We start from the raw sequence: 23,737 nt of genomic DNA, 5'->3' as shown, positions 1-23,737 counted from the left end.
CCAATGTATTATCGACTGTGGATGGTTTAAATAACTTAGTTATTCGGGAAGAATGACCTAGTTATTCTGGAAGTCAAAACATGCAAAGCGAAACACAAGAATAGTACTAATCCTATATGGCCCCCAACACTTTGAGTGTAAATAAAAACACCTTTTATCTAAGCACCATATTTATTACTCATTATTCATGTAATGTTTCGATTTAGTTATGTCATACCATGCTCCAAGCGTGCATACTATGTTTTTCCAAACAATAGTTATGTCATACTCCAAGTATGCACACTATGTTTGTCTTTGATCTTTACTTTGTGAATTAGATCGACTGAAAATATTTCAATGATGCTCATTTCACAATCCCAATCCTTATTGTAAATGTAAGAATACCAAACTCTTGCCATTTACTGTAATCTGTTAGATTCTAAACTTATATGCAATGATCCTCTTGTAATGACTATGCCCAAAAGTCACAAAGACTTGGCAACAAACATTACAAAGAATTCCAATGGAGAGCGATTCCATGGAAACGAAGTCTCAAATTCAAAGTACATTCCTTTGAATATCCTTCTTTGCATTAAGTTTTCTAATCTTACACAGATTCAAAGAATAATTTCCACCAATGGAAACAATTCCATATTACCATTTTAACCATCACTTCTGAACAAGATTTTCCTCTTTTTAGAATACGTCAATATGGTCCTAACTATATACTTCCAATTGTCCATGAGCAACCAATCTTCGGTAATCCTCAAATTGTCCTCAACAATTGCTTAATCATTTTAGTAATATCCAGTTCTATCCCCATTTTCCCTCTTAATGCCCTAGGCATTTGGAAATTTTCATAATGAATAAATATTATATCACATGTAATCGATCCTCTACCCAAAGCATATGGGACACGATTTTCAAAGTGAATTGAAACTTGTGTTTTCTATAAAATGAAATATAAAATCCTCTCCCTTAGTTATACCTAAACAAATTTTCAAAGTGAATTGAAACTTTTGTTTTCTATAATTAACATTGCTAACTTGCAACACTAATAATAATAATCATGCTCCCACTAGCACAATGATTATTATCTTGCTAGCATAACAATTATGCTCCCACTAGCTTTGACATTCACCGAGAAATCAACTGGACTTCTAGAAATCAATAATTTATTGACTTTCTTACCAAAGTTCAAATTTCTGATACGAGATGCTTTGATAAGAATTTATCAAAATCATACACCTTTCCTTATATATCTCACATGTGTGTCTAAACAATTATGAAGAGGGATGTCGTAATCATAATGTTTAGAACTTTTTCCATTCTCACAAGTCTATGTTAGTGTGTCGGTTAACCACACGTGCTCCACTAATGACTTTGAGAATGCAAAAATTACAATTTCTATCTACTTAAAATCTACTTAGTGAAAGCGTTTCCTCACCATCATTTTCATGAATCGAAGAGAAACATTATGACACTTAGATTTTATAATTTATGTGTTTCGATCCATATGTATTTGTCATAAGTCATAACCATAACCATACGATAAGGTTAGTGACAAATCCAAAATTATATGGACTGAACTTGTTCAATCTTAATTTCTTGCCACTTGGTAGCACAAGGGCATACCATAGCTTCCAGGTTGTTATGCAAACATTTGAGAACTCATAGAACTCACAAGCATAGTCAACTTTGAACTTGGAATGGACACAGAAACAAGAATTTGTCAACACGATAGGTTACAAACCTCAAGTCGTGCGTTAGTGATTAACAATACTCTTGATTAGTTCTTGAAAACTTTCCAAGATCTTTAAGACTCCCACTATCCTCTTTACATATAAGAGTCTCTTGTCAACAACCATTGCTTGATAAAGCAAAATATTCAAGAGTTAGTTCGAATTAATCAAAACTAACACTTCACACAATCGGTGTAAGTTGGTCTTTGTTTTATCCAAAACATCACAACTTACCAATTTCAAATGTACAAGAGTAAGCAACATTTTACTCTACATTTGATAAGTGTTATAAACCTTCTAAAGATTCTGTCACTCAAGGTTCAATCTTGGAGTATGACTCTAAGACTTGATTTTGGAATGAAGTATGATTTATCTTTTGACTTAACCATTTCCACAATTCACGATTCTTCTCCTTAGCCAAACAAATGCACTAAGGTGTCTTTAGAGGATCAATTGTGATATGGTTTTCCATAATCAATATGATGATCATAAAACAAGATACACAAGTACTCTCCCATCTCTTCAGATTGGATAAAATTTTATCTTTCTGCCTAATTTGATTCTTCTCATTCATCCCGCCATACATTGAAACTTTTCCAATGTTTCAGAATTACACTTAAACTTGTAAGTGCAACCATATTTACTAACTTTAGTAAATCATGACGAAATAGTCTTATCGATCTTTGTGGTGGACCTGGCCAGTGCATAACCAAGTGTACCTGATCCCTTTGTCCTTCACTTAACTCACACATACATGTGAACAAGGAATTAGTCTTAATTTCCGAAAGATGAAAATTCTCATTCATCACACAATACAACTAGCATGATTTCAAGTTTCTATCCAACTGAAACATGGGTGACAAAAATATTTCCTTACTTGGTAAATTTAGACACTACCACAAATGATAGAATCAAATTCATATTTCCAATATTTCTTATCAATGGAAACATATAAACAATAGTTTTTCACAAATTCCATTGTAAGGATACTTCAAATAATTAAAATCGAAACTTTTCTTTTATTTTAAAATTTTCTGAAAAACTTATGATTACAATGTAAATACATATGAAAACTATGTTGTTATCTATTCCTAAGTAATACATATCATAACTCTTAAGCAGCAGCTCAAAATTCTGATCATTGAACCATGCGATCGAAATCCGTCTTCGCGATCAAAATCAGCACACTCTTTCTTTCAGCTTCCTTTGATTCTTCCAAAACATCAAAATGTAATTACATTACATCATGTATTAAAAATCTCCAAATAGGAACTTTATAGAGTTAGATAAAGGACCTTTACCTGAAGCAAAGTCAAACTTTTTGACTATTACCATCCATATAAACTTTCAGGTATATTTGGTAGCTTCGCAACCAACCACCCTTCTTTTGGCAAAAGAAACATTTGGACTCTTTTGGAAATGGTACACGAGACTATCTCAGACTTAGCCTTTCTCTATACCATTGGTCAAATGACTTGACCATGGTCGATCTCTTTCCATTGGGAAGAGAACTTTTCTGGACTTCCAATTTCACCATTGTCAATGTCCAAATGGGTTTAGGAAGTAGATCTTCAATCAAATTTGCTTTACCAGTGCCCCCAAATCATTGTTGGTTTAGCAGCACCAAGCAAATAGGTAAGATTATTATGGGTCATGGTCTGTCAGTAGGGAGTGACTGAAGAACTAGGTCAATAGCCAGTTACCTCGAGACTTTTACACCTCACTCTCCTAACTAGTTAATATGTGACTTAATCTCCAAGATGTAAGCACATATAGTCTTTGTTTGCCAATAGGGATTAAGTGACTTAGAACTTTTCAAGTCTTGAAACTTGTCGGATAGTGAGAATTATTGGGGAATGTGGAGGAAGTGAACAATGATTTCCAGTCCCATTAATGCACAACAGATGGATTGATCTTTCACCTTGATTGCCATTTAGGATATCATCTTCATTAGGAACGTGTTTTCCTAAAGATTTGGGGAGATCATAATTTCCTTAAATAGACATCTATAATGTGAGAAATTCAAGTTTAGTTGATTTAACGTCCTTAATATAACACCCAATATGAAATATTAAGGCTAGGACCCAACAACCTACTTATAACTGGAAGAGGGATGCCGTAATCCAAGCTATAAAATAGTTAAAGGTAGGTAAATGATGATTTACCAATTTCCACCATAAAAACGAAATATAATTAAGTTTTAATTGGATTTGAAACTCCTAGATCTTTTAAGATACATTGAAGTTTCAATGACATGTTTGAATCTCGATTGTGCCCTCTCAAGTTTGTGACTGGGATGCCAAGGATCACAAACAAGGTGTGAATAACCATGCAAATTAACTTGGTACCCTTAATATTTATAACCTAATTGATGTGCCGGTTAACCACACACGCTCCACCAATCTATGATAAACATAAGTTATCATTTTCCACAATTGGTCAGTCCCAGGTTAGTGTGTCAGTTAACCACACACGCTCCACTAACGACTTAACAATGGTGCAAAGTGCAATTTCATGGGTTAGCACCATATTCACATTTTTCTAACTAACCAAGATTGGGAATTTATAAGTGTTTAGTTACTTAGTATTTATCATTATACTTTTAATGAAGGGAGAATTATAGTCCTTTCCTACCCATTCGGCTAACGACCCTCCACAAGTTAAGGAAGCGGTGGGTGAGAGTGGACACCCATTAAACTATCATTCTATAGGCAGTAACCTTATACCCCCCCCCCCTTTAAGATCGGCTTCATGAATGAGGCCTGCTAATGGTAAGATTGACTTTGTCTTATACATATCTATATAATTAAAATTATAATAATAGTATAGGGGTTGAATTTTAAACTCTTAAAATTCTAGGGTTCTATTTTGGAATTAATGTATTAGTGTGTAAGACTTTACAAATTCCAAAAACTTGAGGGCAAGCTTTGAAACTATTCAAGATTGTACAACTTCATAACTTATGAGTTTAATGGTCCATTAAAATGAAGACTCTTCATTTTATGTAACCTCTTATTCTTTAATAACACTTTTGAAGAAGTGACTTTTGGTAATCCATAACATATGAGTTTAATATAGGTTTAAATGATAAGACTCTTGAAAATCCATAACTTGAGGACAAGTTATGTAGATCATAAAACAATTTATGGAGAAAAGACTTTTCAAGTTCATAACCTCCTTTTTTAATAAAATCCATAAATGAGACTTTTCATATAACTTGAGGACAAGTTACAAAAACACATTTTATGAACAACTTTCAGATCCAATTAGATTAAAACAACTATCACTAACATATCTAACAATATTCATAATCTTGATTTAAACTCATATGAACAAGAAAATTCACATCAAACAATTTTCATGTAATTAGAATAACCATTAACTAATACAAAACATGAAACTTTTGACAATTATCTTTTGAATTGGATTAGAATGATCATTACCGCATCAAAAATAGGTTTATAGGTCCAAAAATAGCTTAGGGTAATGTTCCTAGTTCAATTCCAGCCAAAAAACACAAACATATGCAATTTCGGAGACAAACTCATCGCGTTCATGCTTTTACACATGAACTCGTCAAGTTTTTGACAAAAACTCATCGAGTTTTCAGCCTGGGCAGTTTCTTGGCTTCGAAAAATCAGTTTGCATCAAGTATAAGTGAAAGAAAACCTAGGCTTTGATACCACTATTGGGTTTTAAGCATTCTAACACTCCTATGGTGTACATGCAACCCTAAATACCTTGGATCTTTCTTTTCTTTATTGTACATGCAAATATCAATTTTCCAAGGTATTACCCTAACTAGCATACAATCATATGTACTAGGATAACAAAACTAGATAGAACACATACCTCTTGATGTAGCTTGACTCCATGAAGCTTGAGAACCTAGTGCCCCAAGTGTGACACCTCAAATGGTTCACACAACATCATGAACACTTGGAATAACCATGAGAAGACGACACTCATGCTCAAATCGGCTAGCCCTCATATGTGTATCACTAGTGCCAATTTCTCAAGCTAAAGGGATCCTTATATAGTGTGCACATCAGGGTTACACCATGTAACCTATGACTTTACCCATTCCTTATACTCCATGGGTTTTAACCTCCATGGAGTGTCCATGGGTCACCACATGGGTTAAAACCAACATATGGAATCATGGATCATAGGCCCACATATATAAGAATGAATGATTTACACAATCAATCCACATGTATTTAATTAGTCTCTTTTGATCACTAAATGAATTCCAAATTAATTCTTGATCAATACTAATTAAATAACATGCTTACATATTAATATATTAGAACTTATAATATATTAATATGTCACAAAATATTTTCTTCTCACAAAAGGTCTACCCAAATGTCCCGATGACATGCAACCTAAATGGATCATGTCGGGTCGGGTCAAGTATATACCAATTATAGTTATGGACTTAGACACTAATCCAACAGATAGAACTTCCATAATCTCTTCATCAATTTTGAATTCCTTGGAAAGTTTTTCCACTCCATCATTTTGAAGATTCCTGTCTAAAATGAGAGCTAGTACATCAATATTAGAAAAATCAAAACGCTCTTCAGTTATAGGCTCAATAACATCCACAAAATTCAAGGATGAAATATCACTTGGATATCTCATAGCATCATAGATGTTGAAATTTATCACTTCTCCATCAAATTCCATGGACAATGTACCATCATACACATCAATTTTTGTCCCGGCCGTTTTCAAAAAGGGTCTTCCTAGAATAATTGAACTCAAATTTGGTGAGTCATCATCATCCATGTCAAGGACATAAAAATATGCTAGAAATACTAGTTCATTCACTTGGACGAACACATTTTCTAGCACACCTTTTGGATGTACTAAAGATCGGTTAGCCAATTGAATGATCACCCAGGTTTTCTTCAATATGCCAATATTTAAAGTTTTGAAAACAATATATGGAAAAAAAATTGATAGAAGCTCCAAGTCCTAGCATAGCTCGTGGAACATGAAGATTACCTAACTTTCAAGGAACCATGAAAACACCCGAATCCTTACATTTTTGAGGTAATCTTTTCTGTAACACTGCATATACATTTTCACCTACTTTAACTATTTCATTCCCTTTTAATCTTTTCTTAGATGTGCATAATTCCTTAAGGAATTTAGCATACCTAGGTTTGATGGCATCAATAAGAGGAATATTTACCTCAACCTTTCTGAACATCTCCACGATCTCATTGTCTTCCCTTTCACGCTTTGACTTGTTTGACCTTGTGGGAAATACAGGAGGAGTGACTTTTACTTTAATGGCAACTTGCTTTGAAGGTGATTTTAACTTCTCTTCTTCTTTCTCTAATTCCATCTCTTCTTCTTCTTCAATCATCTTTGGACCTTCATATTTTTTACCATTTCTCAAAGTTATAACACATGCACTATGCTTTGGATTCTTTGCGGTTTGTGCAGGTAGTTTGCCTTGTGACTCCAATTTACTTACAAAAGTGGCGAGTTGAGTCACTTGTTGCTCCAAAGTCTTGATACTCTTTTTATCTCATTTTGAAATGTTTGAGTACTTATGGCTAAACTCTTGACAATGACTTCCAAAGACATTCCCAATCCGCTTGCACAACTTCCTTGTTACATGCTTTGAGGTTGGAATTAATATTGATGATGAGGTTGATTCGGCTGGAAATGTGGTTGATAATTTTGTTGATGATGCATTTGATTCTAAAATGAAGGTGTTTGTTCATAAGGTGGTGGTGGTATTGGCTGAAAATTGGCATTGGGTTGGTGCCAATTTGGATACTTCTTGGCTGAAAGTTTCCTTACTGTTGACTTGAAAATCTCATAGCTTGAACCGACTTCATATCTTCTTTTTAACATCGGGCACATATCAGTGGGGTGTCCAACTTGTGTACAAATACCACAAGGTCTAACTGTTGGTGGTTGCACACCCTTGTCCTTAGTAAGCATCATCACTACTTTAGTCAACTCAGAAAGTTGACTCTCAATTTTTAGGGTAGTAATTTCTTTCACTCCTTCTAGTGCATCACTATATTATTCTTCTTCTTGAGTTGTATGTTTGGAATCTTTTGTCATGTTTTTGATAAGAGCTATGATTTATGTTGGATTTTTATTGACTATTGATCCACCACTTGATGCATTGAGTAATCTTCTATCCCAAGATGACATTCCCTCACAAAAATATTGCAACAGTTGATACTCTGAAATCCCATATTTTGGACATCTTGAAAACAACTTCTTGAACCGTTCCCAATAATAATGCAAAGCTTCTCTTTTTTCTGTTTGATACTAATGATTTCCATGTGTAAGGCTGAAGCTTTCATTTCTGTAAAATATTTGTCCAAAAACATCCTTGTAAGTTCATTCCATGTTGTGATTGACCCCGGTGGTAAGTCATATAACCACTCCTTGGATGAATCTGGTAAAGCAAAGGGGGAATGCCCTTAATTTGATTTGATCTTTGGTAACCTCATGTGGCTTCATATGCACAGAAACAAAATGAAATTCCTTAATGAATTTATGTGGGTCTTCATTCTCAAGACCATGGAATGAAGGCAACAAATGAATAAGTCTGGATTTCAGTTTGAAGTTTATTGTTGCTGCATAATTAATGCACAAAGGTTGTTGGGTAACATCTTGAGTGGCCCACTATCTAAAAGTTTGTTCAGGTGGTGGATTTGGGGGATTTTGGTTTCTTCCATGGTTGTCTCCCATGGTAGGAGTAGGGATAAAAAATTTAGATTCTGGTAAAATTGAAGATGGTGGGGTGTAATGTTTTGATGTTGATGAAGATGTGGTTGAAGGATTTGATGAAGAAGCTATGGATTTTTGTTGTTTCTTTAAAATTACGGCTTGCTTTCTTCTTTGCTTTGCAGATTTCTCTATCTCCAAATCAATCGGTAAAGGTGTACCTGTGTGAAAAGATCTTGGCATAAACAATTAGTACTACCGTATCCCAACAACAACGCCAATTTATTTGGTGGTCAAACCAACAAATAATGGGATAAAATAATAATAATAAAATGCAAATCACTACTACTACTTACACTAAAGATAGTATAGAGTAAGTAGGGTTGGTCCACACGTGTAATGCCACGTTCGTAAAGTATTTGTGTATAAGTACCTGGGATTTAAGAGAAAGCATAATGTTGGTCCTTTTATGGGAAAAGTGAAAAAAAGGAATCATGTTGGGTACGCCCAGCGTAAGCTGGATGTACGCCCAACATAGTGGAGGAAAGAACGCGGGTGTTTGGGTGAGTACGCCCAACGTACTAGAGGTACACCCAGCATACTCTCAGAATCCCCAAAACCCTAATTTTAAGGAAACCACTATATAAATAACATAAAGGCTTCCTCCTTAGCCTCCATAATCACTCTCTTAACCTCAGAAACCCTAAGATAGCCATCCCACCTCCTTGGTTGGGTGTGTTTGGTCTTGGAAAGCTTGGATTAGTAAAGGATAGCATAAAGGAAGAAAGGAGAAGTTGTCAAAGAAGGAGAGGAACGTCTGGAGCTTATAGATCTGGGAAGACATCATCCTTTGGAGCCTATTTGAGGTATAAAGCTTCTTGCTTGACATCCATATTGTGTAGATCTATGTGTTGTGAAGCTTTGACACCATTCTCTTGTCCCAAAAGTCCTCATCTTGATTCATGTTTTGAGTTGGTCGAGATTATATGTCCTTTCAGACCTTTGGAGAGGTCTTGAGTGAGAAAAATGAGGTCCCAAGGGCTGTGGTTGTTCCATGTGTGAGATATGTAGGTCTTAATAGATTAAGAGCTTTATGGACGTCGCAAGTGATAAAGTTTGAGACTTTATGAATCTTAGGCATATTTGGCCTAGGGATCTGAAGTTTGGGCTTAAGAGCTTAAGACATTAAGAAGTTATGAGTACTTAATGAGTAACGAAGTTACGCCCCACGTAACATAGTAGTACGCCCCGCGTAGCAGGTCAGTGCCCCGATCCCCAGTTGCGAATCAGCGTGTACGCCCAGCGTACTCCCTCTGTTGGGTTTTTCATTTTGGGCCTTAGGGATTGGGCTGTTATTGGGCTGATGGATTTTGGGCCGTGACTGGAAATTTATGGATAGAGTATTTTGGGCCCAATTATTATTATGGAACTTGGATCTAGGCCCATTGGTGAGGAGGGCCCAATTCAGTAAATTGGGCCAATATTGGGCTTTGTATAAGATTTGGACCTTGGCCTTGGCCCGATAAGTGGATGTATGCTTGGCCTAATATGTATTTGTGCTATGTTGGCTAGTTCGGGAATTGTGGTGAGTCGGTGATTTGAGAATCTGCTTCTTCAGTTCAGAGTTTCGGCAGTGCGAGGTGAGTTATCCTCACTATATCAACAGGGTCTAAGGCACCAAGGTCGGCCCTTTATCGGATTGAGATCCGAGTAATTGTTGTTATGTTATTGCTTTGATATGTTTGCATCCTGGTAGCTAGGATGGTATATGTTAGAGACCTGGTTAAGATCGGTATCCTGATATGTAGGGTGATGCCATGCTAGTGACCGGTTAGGTCGGTATCCTGGTTAGGATGATGATATGTTATGTGATCTATTTGATCGGCTTGTTCACTGTGAACTGTTATATGATTGTATGTTTATGTGCACATGGTTTTTTGGACTAGAGTTGGGTTGAGGCGGGTCCTGCTTTGTGCTGTAGGCCAAGATACCCAGGGCGGACCGGTTGTCCCGAAGGCCAAGCGAGCGATCCGGATAGGCTGTAGGCCCCACGAGGGCGGACTAGACGTGTCGAGGCTCGGACAGTGGACCAGGCCGACTGAAGGCCCGATGCGGGCGAACCAGTCAGTACTGTAGACTCAGAGAGTGGACCAGGTGGGTTGAAGGCCCGGTGCGGGCAGACCAACCACACTGCAGACACGAGGGACATGACTAGACTCGGAGGGTGGACTCGGTGGACTGAAGGCCCGATACGGCGGACCAGTCACCCAGTAGACCCGATATGCATGCTTGTTCTGTGATCGGTTATGATATGACATGTTATACATGTATGGCATATATGGTTGGTATTTTGGGGGTATCTCACTAAGCTTTCGGGCTTACAGTTGTGGTTTAATGTTTTTCAGATTCTTCAGGAGACCGTGGCAAGGCGAAGGCGTGATCGTACCGCTCCTCGTGTTTATGTTATGGTTCTGGGAATACTCTGATAATAAATGTATTGAAAACCTTTTTGTAAAAACCTAAAGTAAGTTGGATGTTTTTTAAAAGTTAAAATTTGTTGAAAAATTATGGTCATTACAATAGGAATACAAGACTTTTTATTTAGCCAAATTTTCACACATCATAAAATCAATGTTAAAGTGGAGGGTTATATTTGAATTCAAATTAAACTTCATAAACAAAACAAGATTAGTAATAAAATTCAATAAAAGAAATACATTTCCGATCATGATTCCTTTACCTATTTTATGTTGTAAAGTGTAATATAACTGTGATTCATGTTCAATCTAGGTTGGTAATTTAGATATTAATAAATTCTAATATCCAAATTGACAAAAGTGTTTTATTCAAAACATGTTCTTGAAATTAAAACTTCATTTAATTGATTAAATTCAAATAAGCTCTTACTTTAAATCACTAAATTACATTAAGTTCTTGCAACAATTACCAACAATGTCTAACATTTCTCATAAATTCAGGAATGTGAACATCTAATCTTTGATTACACTAATTTTGATCTATTTACAACTAATCAAGTGCATGTTACTAATATCAAATCATAGAACATATACGAATTTCATAATTTGATTAACTAGATTGATAAGAACCTTAATTCAATGAGCAAGTGAAAAAGACAACCAATCAAACACATAATTATGATCAAATCAAAGATTACTAGATGATAAACATAAAGTCAAGTGCAAATTACTGCCTAACAACAAACACTTAAGAATCCAGAATCAGAAATGATAGAGAAATCAGCCACACATGTCTAAGTTAAACTACAAATTCAACAAGTTTGATCTTCAAATTAACTTATGAAAAGAAAATTAAAGTGTTTCCAAGATGATAGACGATGATATGATCTCCCAAAATCACCCCCTTTTTGTTCCAATTCGGAGTTATGTCTTTTTGTGTCGTGAACCATAGATAAATCGGAAGTTAGAGATTCAAATTCCAATCAGATCACGTTACAGGGCCTGTATAACGTATGCCTTTCATTACATGGTTGTGTAATGATCCTGATATGCTAAAAGCTTCTAAAGCACAGTCGTGAAACGTATGTCTTGCCAAAGTGCGGGCTGTGAAATGAATTGTAAAATAGCCAATTTCCGATTTTTCTCTTTTCTTCAACTTAGTTCTGAAAGTTCCAAAATTTCACCGAGAGCTTCCCTTGACGATCCTAAGCATGATCCAATCTTCAAATCACCTTGAAACATCCACAGAAAATGGTGAAATGTCGATAGATCTTTGATTATGTCCCTAAATGCAAAATGTATGAAAATTATACCAAAAATACAATGTTATAAATAAACATGAAATTAACCTATGAAAAGGTGCAATTTATGCACCTAACAGGGGGCCAACAGGAATGAAGTTAGTGCAATGCATATGGAAAGCAGCACGATGGAGTTTGTTGATCTAGGGGTATGGGCTGCTACAAGTGTGTCACGGTTGGTCATGTCAGTAGAGATTGTCCCCAGGGGACGAGCTCATTATGTTTTCACTACAACCAAGTGGGCCACAAGAACGAAGATTTTCCAGAGTTGATGAGAGGAGCATTAAGGGCACCCACTCCAACCACTTTGAGGATTACTTTTGGGTGTGAGGGCATGGTGGAGGTGTTGGATTAGTGTCTAAGTCCATAATTCTTTTGGTATGTACTTGACCCGATGGTGCATGGTCCTTTTGGGTTGCCTTCTCCAAAGCAACTTGATTGGAGAAATAAATAAAGAGAGAGAGATTATTATGATTTATTAATAAGTTATAAGAATAATATATTAAAGGAGAAATCATATTTGTTTAATTAATATTGGTCAATAATTAATTAGGAATTAATTTTTGTGATCAAGTGTAATTATTTAAACTAGAGGGGCTGATTTGTAATTATGTGATAGTTACAAAATAAGGTAAGGATTATCTTAAATATAGGGTGAACGAATTTAAGGAGATAATGCCTTAGAATTCGACTAAGATAAGCGTTTCTAAGACTTATCTTATGGTTACTTGGTGGGCAAGCAACTAGATAAGGATAACGACTAAAACCCTAATCTTTACACCTATATAAACCCCCTAAGGCTCATGAATTCGTCTAAGCCTTCCCAAGAAGTCCTAAGGACGAATTCCTACCTCTCTCCTCTCTCTTTATACCTTCTCCATTTGCTCTTGGTGTTTGTAAGCCATTAGAGGAGTGACAATTGTGACTCTAAGCCTTCCAAAGTCAATACAAGGAGATTTGGGATTGTTATTGCTACATAACAATCAAGGTAACATTATAAACCTATTAGTATGTTAATATGATCACTTGAATGCTAGAATTAGGGTTTATAGTCTTGGATAACTTGCATGTACAATAGAGAAACCTAGATCCAAGCATTAGGGTTTGTATGAGCACATACGATGTCTTATGACCAAAACCCATCAGTGGTATCAGAGCCTAGGATGGTTTCAATTGTATTGATGCATTGGATATCTAAAAAATTCGATATTTTGGTGTTCTTGAGGCTGGACTCGCCGAGTCCATAGCTGAACTCGCCGAGTCCAGGGTGACTCGATGAAGTCCAGGCTTGACTCGACGAGTCAACTCGTCAGATAGTGCTTATCTCGGGATTTCTTGTTGTTTTTGCATATTGATAGTTACCTTATCATGTTAGATCAATATTAATCCGATTATATGATATATTTGACTATATTTTTGATCTAAATGAAGATATTTATCAATTAATAAGATAATTGTTTCCTTATAAGATAATTGATTAATTATTTTGAGTAAATTGATAAATTGTTTTGCAAGAAATCATTAAATAAATCAAATATGGATAATTATGTGATTAAATGTTAATTTAAAATTATTTGTTATTTGATCCTTGTTGTTATGAAAAGTTTCATATTTTCCCCTTTAGGTTTTATAGTTTAAATGTGAACCCAAAAGTTTTGACGTTTTGAAAGTTAAATAGTTAAAACCCTAATGTTTTGAAAAAGGTTTCAAAACTTGCCCTCAAGTTTTGGAATTTAAAAGTTGATTAAAAGTTGATTAGGAATGTTAAATTCTAAAACGATAGTAATGTTTTGAAAAGTTCAAATCACTCCCTTATGGTTTTATTTATTGATTAAGGTGTATAATTAAAAGAGATTTAATAAATCCATAAAAGTTAGGTTTACAATTTAATTGAATTAAAAGTATAATTATTAAATTTGATCACCTAATATTTTAAAAGTGTAAAATGCACCCTATACTATATATAACATTAAAAGTCTAACATTATATATATGTATGAGTAAAAGTCAGTCTTACCGTTAGTAAGCCTCATTCACAAAGCTGGTCTATAAGGGGTGTTTAAGGAAATTGCCTATAATATGGCGATTGAATTGGTATCCACTCTTACCCACCGCACTCTTGACTAGTGGAGGGTCATTAGCCGAACGGGTAGGATAGGACAAAACCTTCCATTATAAGTATAATGAAATACAAAGTAACTAAATGTTTTGCAAATTCCCAATCTTAGTTACTTAGGCAAAAGTGAATTGATGCAATTCCATGAAATTACACTTTGTGCCCTTGCGAAGACGTTAATGGAGCATGTGTGGTTTACCGGCACACTAAATGGATCTAAGCAAAGGTTGCAAAGGGTGACTCAATGTTTGTCATAGTTCGGTGGAGGGTGTGTGGTTTACCGGCACATCGAATAGGTGACTGTAACATGTGAGGGCACCATGTAATTTTGCATGGTTATTCATACCCGCTTTGTGATCCTCGGCATCCCAGTCACAAACATGAGGGGGATATCGAGATTTAAACATGCCATTGAAATGTTCAATGAATCTCAAAGGATCTAGGAGTTTTCATAGATTTAAAACTTAAATTTCTTTTTTGTTTTTCATGGTGGAAATTAGTGAATCGTCATTCACTTACCTTCAAATATTCTGCAACTAGATTACGGCATCCCTCTTCTAGGTTGTAGCGTATTGTGTTGGGTTCTAGCCTTAATATCTCATTTGGGTGATTTACTAAGGACTCAATCGATCAACTAACTTGAATTTGTTTTCTCCCGTTTTGTAGATGTCAAAGTTCGACAACTATGGTCTTCCCAAATCCTGTGGAACAAGCATTCCACATGAAGATGATATTCCACGATTCGATCGAGGAACAAGACATCATGCTTCACTTCCTCCTCCTCCTCCAATTATTCTCCCTAACCCACAATATTGTAAATTGAAAGGTTCAATATCACTCAAGCCCTTTTGGCAAGTAAACATAAAGAAGGAAAGTCGGTGTGTGCACACGTCTTAGGGATGAAGTCACACATTGATATGTTAAGAATGATGGGATCCGTTGTCGGTGAAGAGATGGCTGTTGATTGGGTTCTTCAGTCACTTCCTAACTCGTATAGTGAGTTCGTAAGAGAGTACTATATGATGAACCACGATGTGACCTTATGGATCTCACCTACATGCTTATTGCTGCTGAATCAGCAATGGTTTGGTGCAATAGAAAAGCAAAGTTGATTGGTGAATCTGCCTTCAACACCTCTATGGATATAGACAATGGCAATGAAAGACATGCAATGATAGAAAAGTTTGATCATAAGAGAAAGGCGATGTCTGAAGTAGTTCCATGTGTTGTTCCAAAAGAGTCAATTTGCTTTTATTGCCAAGAGAAGGGGCATTAGAGATGAAGTTGCCCTATTTACCTAAGAGATCTAAGAGATGGGAGAGTCAAAAGTATGACTACGCTTCAGGTAAAATCCACTATCTAACTTCGTTAAGTTCCTATTCATTGATTCTTAATACATGATGTGATAAGATTGCATTTGAATGTTTTGCAGGATCGGTGAAAAGAAAGGAAGCTTGATGAGAGAGCAAGATGAATCTGATCACAAGAGATGGATCTCGATCGCATGGACTTGAAGATTGGATTTTGAGCTTAGATAGTTATGATAGAGTTGTTAGAAATTTTCCTTTTACATAGTTTTCAATAAATTTTGCATTGTAAGGACAAATGTTTTTCCGCTGCTTTTATAAATAAAATAAATTTTGTTTGACTTATTTATTTATTTGTTTACTTCCTTGCAATGAAATCGTTATGAAAATTGATGTTTGCATATTTCTACAACGAATGGATATGATTCTTAGTTATGTTATTTATGGAAATGTCGAGAATTTACCAAATAGGGAGAGTTTCTCATCGCCCAAATTTCAATTGGACTGAAATTTGGAATCACGCAACTTGGTTGCATGATGAATGAGAAATTTCATATTTGGAAATTAGACAAATTCATTGACAAAGTGTCAAGTGAAGGACTAGGAGATCGAGTACACAAAGTTGTGTGTTGATCAAGTTCACCATAAGAGTAACAAAGATATTCATCATGATTTACTAAAGGCTTAGTAAATATGATTACACTTACAAGATTAAGTGTAATTCTGAATTGATTAAAGGGTTTAGATCAATAGTAGAACGAATAAGAAGAATCAAGTAGCCAGAAAGATAAAAGTTTCTCCATTCTAAGAAGAAGGGAGAGTAGCTTTTATGCTTTATAATGGGTCTTAATGATTAAGAACCATATCTCAATTGATCTTCCAAGTAAGTCTTAGTACAATTGTATGTTTAAGAAGAGGAATCAAGGATTGAAGAAATGGTTAAATCAAGAAGTCTATCATACTTCGTTCCAATAACAAGTCTTAAAGTTAAGATTGTGACAATGAGTAAAAAGTATTAAAGGTTTATAACATTCATCAAATGTGGAAAGTTGTGATGTCTTGGATAAGACAAAGACCAATTAGGACCAATTTATGAAGTGTTTTGATACAGGCTACACTAACTCTTGAAAATTTGTTTTCAAGAAATGTTTATTGACAAAAGAATCTTATATGTCAAGGAGTCAGTGGGAGTCTTAATGGTCTCGAAAAGTTTCAAGAACAAATCAAATAAACCTTATCGATCATCACTAGCACACGAGTTGAGTTTTACAACCTATCGTGTTAACATTATTTTGTTTCTGTGCTGTTTCCAATTGAGTTAATGATGCATGTGAGTTCTATGAGTTCTCATTTTGAACGCGTAAAAGGCAAGGCACCTTGATCAATGAAAGGTACATTGATAGGAAAAGGTGAGCTGCTTAACTACTTGGAAGACGTGGTGGGCAGCTGTACTACCATAAGGTAAGAAATCAAGATTAAGAAAGTTCAGTCCATATAAGTTTGAATTTGTCGTAAACTTTGGTTTTAAAAAATTCACATGGATAGGAACAAATACACTGTTTAAATCTAAGTGTCATAAGATTTCCTTCTTCATGAAAATGATTGTGAGGAAATGTTTTCACTAAGAAAGATTTTAAGAAGATAGTGATTGTAAAATTGCATTCTCGAATTCGATCATGGTTACGGTATCCCTTTCCATAATTTGAATTGTGAGGTTTGGAAATTAGTCTTAATTGTTTAGACACACATATGAACTATCGAAGGCAAAGGTGTACAAGTTCAAGAAGCCATGATAAAAGACTATCAAAGCATTAAGTATTAGAATCATGGACTTAAGAAATTCAATAGGTATTGTTTTTTCTGAAAGTTAAGATGTTTATGAATACATGTCGAAGCTAGTGGGAACATAAGTGTTATGTTTTATAGTAATCATCATGATAGTAGGAGCATAAAAGTTATGATTGTATGATTATTATGGAAAGTATTGCAAGTTGGCAATATTAATTATAGAAAAACAAGAGTTATACCTTGCAAAGTCGTAAGGGTTGTAAAGTTGTTTTGCTATAATTAAGGGAGAGAATATTATGCTTCATTTCAAATCTAAAGGCTTAGGTTGATAAATGTTAATAAATTTAGTCAAAGGTACATAGTGTGTTCTTCAAATTTTCGATTATGATTACGACATTCCTCTTCACAATTTGAATTTTGAGAACATAGCAAATAAAACATTATGCATTGTTTCCAATACGCTTTGGGTATAGGATTGATTGCAAATACTTTAATATTTGACCATTCTAAAATTTTTCAAATGTCTAGCGCATTTAGAGGGAAAAGGACTAGAATCGGTTTGGACTAAAATAATTAAACAACTATCAAAGGACAATCCAAAGTTCGACGAGGATTGGTTGCTTGTGAGTAGTTGGAAGCATGGTATTGAATGGACCAGATCGACATTATTATGAATAGAAAAGATTCTATTAAGAATGAGTTGTCAAATGGAAAATATGGAAAAGTGTCCATGTTGGGAATTGAATATTGAAAATCTATGTCTAGATTAGAAACTTTTATGCAAAAGGATGTTCAAAGAATGTACTTTGAGTGAGAGACATCATATCTAAGGAATTGTCTTGTAACAATATCCGATAGAGAACTTTGTAATATCATTGGCAATAGTCTTTGTGACTTTGGTGCAATGATATTACGAAAGGATTGTTGCATAGAATGTTAGAATCTAGCATATTCTATAAGTAGCAAGAATTTGATATTCTTTCACTTATGAAAAAAGGATTTGGAATTGTGAAATGAGAATGATTGGAAATGTGTTCAATTTGATCTATTTCACAAAGTAAGAACCATAGGTAAACATTGTGTGCATGCTAGGAGCATGGGACAAGTGTAATAATTCAAGTAAGAAGTTGATTACCTGAAACGACAAATAATGAGTAATCAATATGGTGATAAATAAAAGGAGTTTTATTTATACTCAAAGGTTTGAGGCCATATGGGATTAGTATTATTCCTGTGTTTCACTTTGCATGTTTTGACTTCCTGAATAATTTAATTGGTTGAGTACAGTCAAATTATTCGAACGGACCATAGTCGTTCATATGTTGGAAGTAGATATGAATAAAGACTATCATGAATTGGTGTGTGGATTGTCTAAAAGAGTATTAGACATAAGCAAATGTTTGCTGTAATGTTCATGAGTGCTTATGAATATGAATTTGAGCATTGGATTAAACCCATGCTCACTTGGATCACTCCATGAATTGTATCACGAGTGATTGGTGAGACGATAACATCTTATATTCTTGAAACCGAGATGTGTGAGTTGTATCTTGCTAATCGGTTGCACATTGATAATATGTAAACGCACTAGTAACTTGGTGTTATAAAACATATTGGTGTGTGTGATTCGGTGAGTGAGTGCAAGCAAGCATTGTATCAAAGTTTATCCGTTCCTTTTATCCAAAGTAGGATAAAAGCGATATCTTTGGGCCCCTCGATGGTTTAGTGATGACAAACGTAAATGCTCGGCCGGGCTAGAGCTAATTTGATTTGTTCAATTAGTCAGTCGTCATAAATTGGAGATCGAGAAATAGTACAAAGAGAATGATTAGAAATCATGACTTACGATATCTAGAATGGAGGAATATATGATCCCTTATCTAAGGACACGCGTATCTGATAGGATCAGAGTTGACAGCGGCTTTGGAAAGCTACGATTGCAGATCAGGATCTGAAGTCATACGCAGAATAGTTATTAGACTTATCCAAGTGGGAGATTGTTGGATTAGTGTCTAAGTCCATAACTCTTTTGGTATGTACTTGACCCGATGGTGCATGGTCCTTTTGGGCTGCCTTCACCAAAGCAACTTGATTGGAGAAATAAATAAAGAGAGAGAGGTTATTATGATTTATTAATATGTTATAAGAATAATATATTAAAGGAGAAATCATATTTGTTTAATTAATATTGGTCAATAATTAATTAGGAATTAATTTTTGTGATCAAGTGTAATTATTTAAACTAGAGGGGCTGATTTGTAATTATGTGATAGTTACAAAATAAGGTAAGGATTATCTTAAATATAGGGTGAACGAATTAGGGAGATAATGTCTTAGAATTCGACTAAGATAAGGGTTTCTAAGACTTATCTTATGGTTACTTGGTGGGCAAGCAACTAGATAAGGATAACGACTAAAACCCTAATCTTTACACCTATATAAACCCCCTAAGGCTCATGAATTCGTCTAAGCCTTCCCAAGAAGTCCTAAGGATGAATTCCTACCTCTCTCCTCTCTCTTTATACCTTCTCCATTTGCTCTTGGTGTTTGTAAGCCATTAGAGGAGTGACAATTGTGACTCTAAGCCTTCCAAAGTCAATACAAGGAGATTTGGGATTGTTAATGCTACATAACAATCAAGGTAACATTATAAACCTATTCTTATGTTAATATGATCACTTGAATGCTAGAATTAGGGTTTATAGTCTTGGATAACTTGCATGTACAATAGAGAAACCTAGATCCAAGCATTAGGGTTTGTATGAGCACATAGGATGTCTTATGACCAAAACCCATCAGGAGGTTCCTATGGTGAGGAGCCAAGCTTTGCAGTCACACGTTGAGTGGATCTGAGTTCCATCCATTGATGTCGCAGGTATGTATTGTTTTATTTCCCTTCATGTTCTTATTAATTATATTCATGATTGCATGCTATATATGAGATGCTATGTGGGGTTTATCTAAGTCTCCGCCTGGGATTATAGTTTTTCATCATAATGGTCTAGACATTTTATCTTGAAAATATTCATATGTCATTTGCATATCAAGAGTCACGTTTAGGGCATGTTTAGGTAAGATAGATTTGGATTTTGATGTGGAGGCATCGGCTATTGTTAGAAACAAACTTAAGTGAGATGAGCTCAATAACCCATTCGATCTTTGGTAGTTTCATCAAGGACTCAAGGAATTCACGAAGTAGGTATGTAGGGGTTCTCCTTGGTTCCAATGCAATATGAAATGGGTTTGATCATGGGTGTAAGATCAGTAGTTTCCAAGTTCATACGTCGTTTTTGTTGGATAAGGTGTCTAAGTCCATAACTATTTCTGGTATGTACTTGACCCGACCCGGCATGGTCCATTTGGGTTGCATGGCATCATGCAATTGGATAGACTAAATGAGAGAAATAACACTTGGAGATTATTAATATATTATAAGTTCTAATATATTAATAATATTATTTGATTAGTTTGATCAATAATTAATTTACAATTAATTAAGTGATCAAAAGAGAACTAATTAAATATATGGGTTGATTATGTAAATCATCCATATCTTGTATAGTGGGCTAAGAGGCTCCATGGATTATCAAGTTGGGTTCTACCCATAGGACGCTCCATGGGAGTTACAAACCCATGGGTCATGGAAATGAAGAGTCATGACACATTAGGGTTTACATGGTGTAACCCTAGATGTGTCAACACTATATAAGGATCTCATTCTCCACCAAAATCGGCTACACTAAGGAAACAAGAGGGCTAGGCTGATTTCAAGAAGTGTGCATTCTCTCAAAAGTCTTTCCAAGAGCATTTGGTGTTGTCTGAAGCATTTGAGGCATCACACTTGGGGTGCTAGGCTCATAAGGTTTCAAGGAACATAAGCAACAACAAGGTAAGTTATTCTATATATCATTCAAGTTAAAATTGTTCCCCATGTATGCTAGTTAGGAATATAGCCTTGGAATTCAAATTTGCATGATAATTAGACAAACATAGATCCAAGGTTATTAGGGTTGCATATACACTTAGGAAGTGTTAGAATGCTCAAAACCCAACAGTGGTATCAGAGCCTAGGCTTGTTTGCTTTTTATTTGTGCTTAAAAGTTGAAAAAAAGTCGAAAATCTTGCTATCTAACGAATGGACTCGTCGAGTCCATGGGGAGGGGGGGACTCGTCGAGTTCACGTGTATCTTCAACCTACTCGGCGAGTAAGCTCATGCACTCGGTGAGTAGGGTCGACAGATTGCAGAATTTCGACTTTAGTTGCTAGAAATGGACTAGAAACATTACCCTAAACTGTTTTGGTACTTGAACACTTGTTTTGATGGTGTAATGTTCTTTCTAATTCATTTACAGCAACTAGTTATCAAAATTACAAAGTTTTAAGTGTAATTTTGATTTATGAATGTGTTCATATTCATGTTCTTGTTCTTATGATGTTTTAGATGATCATAAGAATTATTTATAACCTATGTGGTAGATTATTTCTTGATCATAATGTGTTTTAATGGAGTCCATAACTTGTCCTCAAGTTATGGAAAACCAAGAGTCACACTTGAATTAAAACAATTAAAAAGAACACAAGAGTTAGAAAAATGAAGAGTCTTCATTTTATTACTCTATTAAACTCATAAGTTACAAGAAATGAAAAGTTTTGAAAGTTACAAAACTTGCCCTCAAGTTTTGGAACAAGTAAAGTTAAGTTAAAACTTTAGTTCCAACCCTTAGAATTTTAAAAGTTAAAATTCAATCCTTATACTTATATTATGATGATTTAATAATTATATATATATATATATATATATATATATATATATATATATATATATATATATATATATATGTATGTATGTATGTATGTATGTATGCATAAGAACAAAGTCGTCTTACCGCTAGTACGCCTCATTCACGAAGCCGGTCTATAAGGTGGGTATAAGGTTGTTGCTTATAAAATGGTGACTTAATGGGTGTCTACTCTCACCCACCGCTTGCTTGACTGGTGGAGGGTCGTTAGCCGAACGGGTAAGACAAGGACTTATAAATTCTAATTCAAAGTATGATGAATATAATAAAGTAACTAAATGTTTTATTAAATTCCCAATCTTAGTTACTTTAGGAAAAGGTGAATAAGGTGCTAATCCATGAAATTACACTTTACACTTTGTCTAAGTCGTTGGTGGAGCGTGTGTGGTTAACCGGCACACTAACTTAGACTTAACAAGGTAGGTAAAGGGTGACTTAAGGTTTATTATAGTATCGGTGGAGCATGTGTGGTTTACCGGCACATCGATTGAGTGATAAACTTTAAGGGTACCAAGTGATTTGCATGGTTACTTCACACCTCGTTTTGTGATCCTCGGTATCCCAGTCACAAAACTTGGAGGGCACACTGGAGATTGAAACATGCCTTTGAAAAGCTCATTGAATCTCAAAGAATCTAGGAATTTCTAAGAACCAAACAAAAAACCTTATACTTAAATGTTTCGGTTTTTGTGGTGGAAATTGGTGAATCGTCATTCACCTACCTTTCAAATATGGTATAGCTTAGACTACGGCATACCTCTTCTAAGCTATGTTATATTGTGATTGGATCCTAGCCTTAATATTACATTTGGGTGTTTTATTAAGGACTCTCATATATCTCATATATCTTCTTTCAGATGTCTTCAAACAATGATGCTTCTGGCTCGAATCCTAATGGCTCCTTTACTCTTATGAGCTTGTGTGGGAAAGTTACCTTTGATGGATCCAACTTCAATGAGTGGATCAGAAACATCAGGATGATTACCCGCTACGAGGACAAAGAATATGTCCTTGACAAGGAGCTTAAGGAAATTGATGAGTCCACTGCAACTCCCCAGGAGATCGCTGACTTTCATACTCATGAAAGAGATGCGACCAAGGTGGCTTGCATCATGTTGGCCATAATGACAGCTGAACTCCAAAAGTCTTATGAAGATTTCTACCCTTATGAAATGCACCAAGATTTGATGGAAAGATACCATCAAAGTGCACGATAAGAGAGGTATGAGATCATCTGCTCCATGATAACAGCCATGATGAAAGACGGGGAATCTGTCACGAGCCACATGCAGAAAATGCAAAGGTATGTGGATCGGTTGCTGAAGCTTAATGTGAACTTCCCTGAGGATCTTGCAATAGATATCATTTTGCACTCCTTACCATCGTGCTATGATCAATTCCGCATGACATATCACATGAACAAGGAAGAGGTTACCCTCAGCAAACTTCAGGGACTTCTCAAGACCGCAGAAACAGGTCTTAAGGGGAAGTCGGTTGCTATCACTCCTACTCCAAACTCA

This window comes from Lactuca saligna, chromosome 5, assembly GCF_052625555.1.
Source record: "Lactuca saligna cultivar CGN05327 chromosome 5, ASM5262555v1, whole genome shotgun sequence".
NCBI lineage: Eukaryota > Viridiplantae > Streptophyta > Magnoliopsida > Asterales > Asteraceae > Lactuca > Lactuca saligna.
This window is presented reverse-complemented; position numbering follows the sequence as displayed.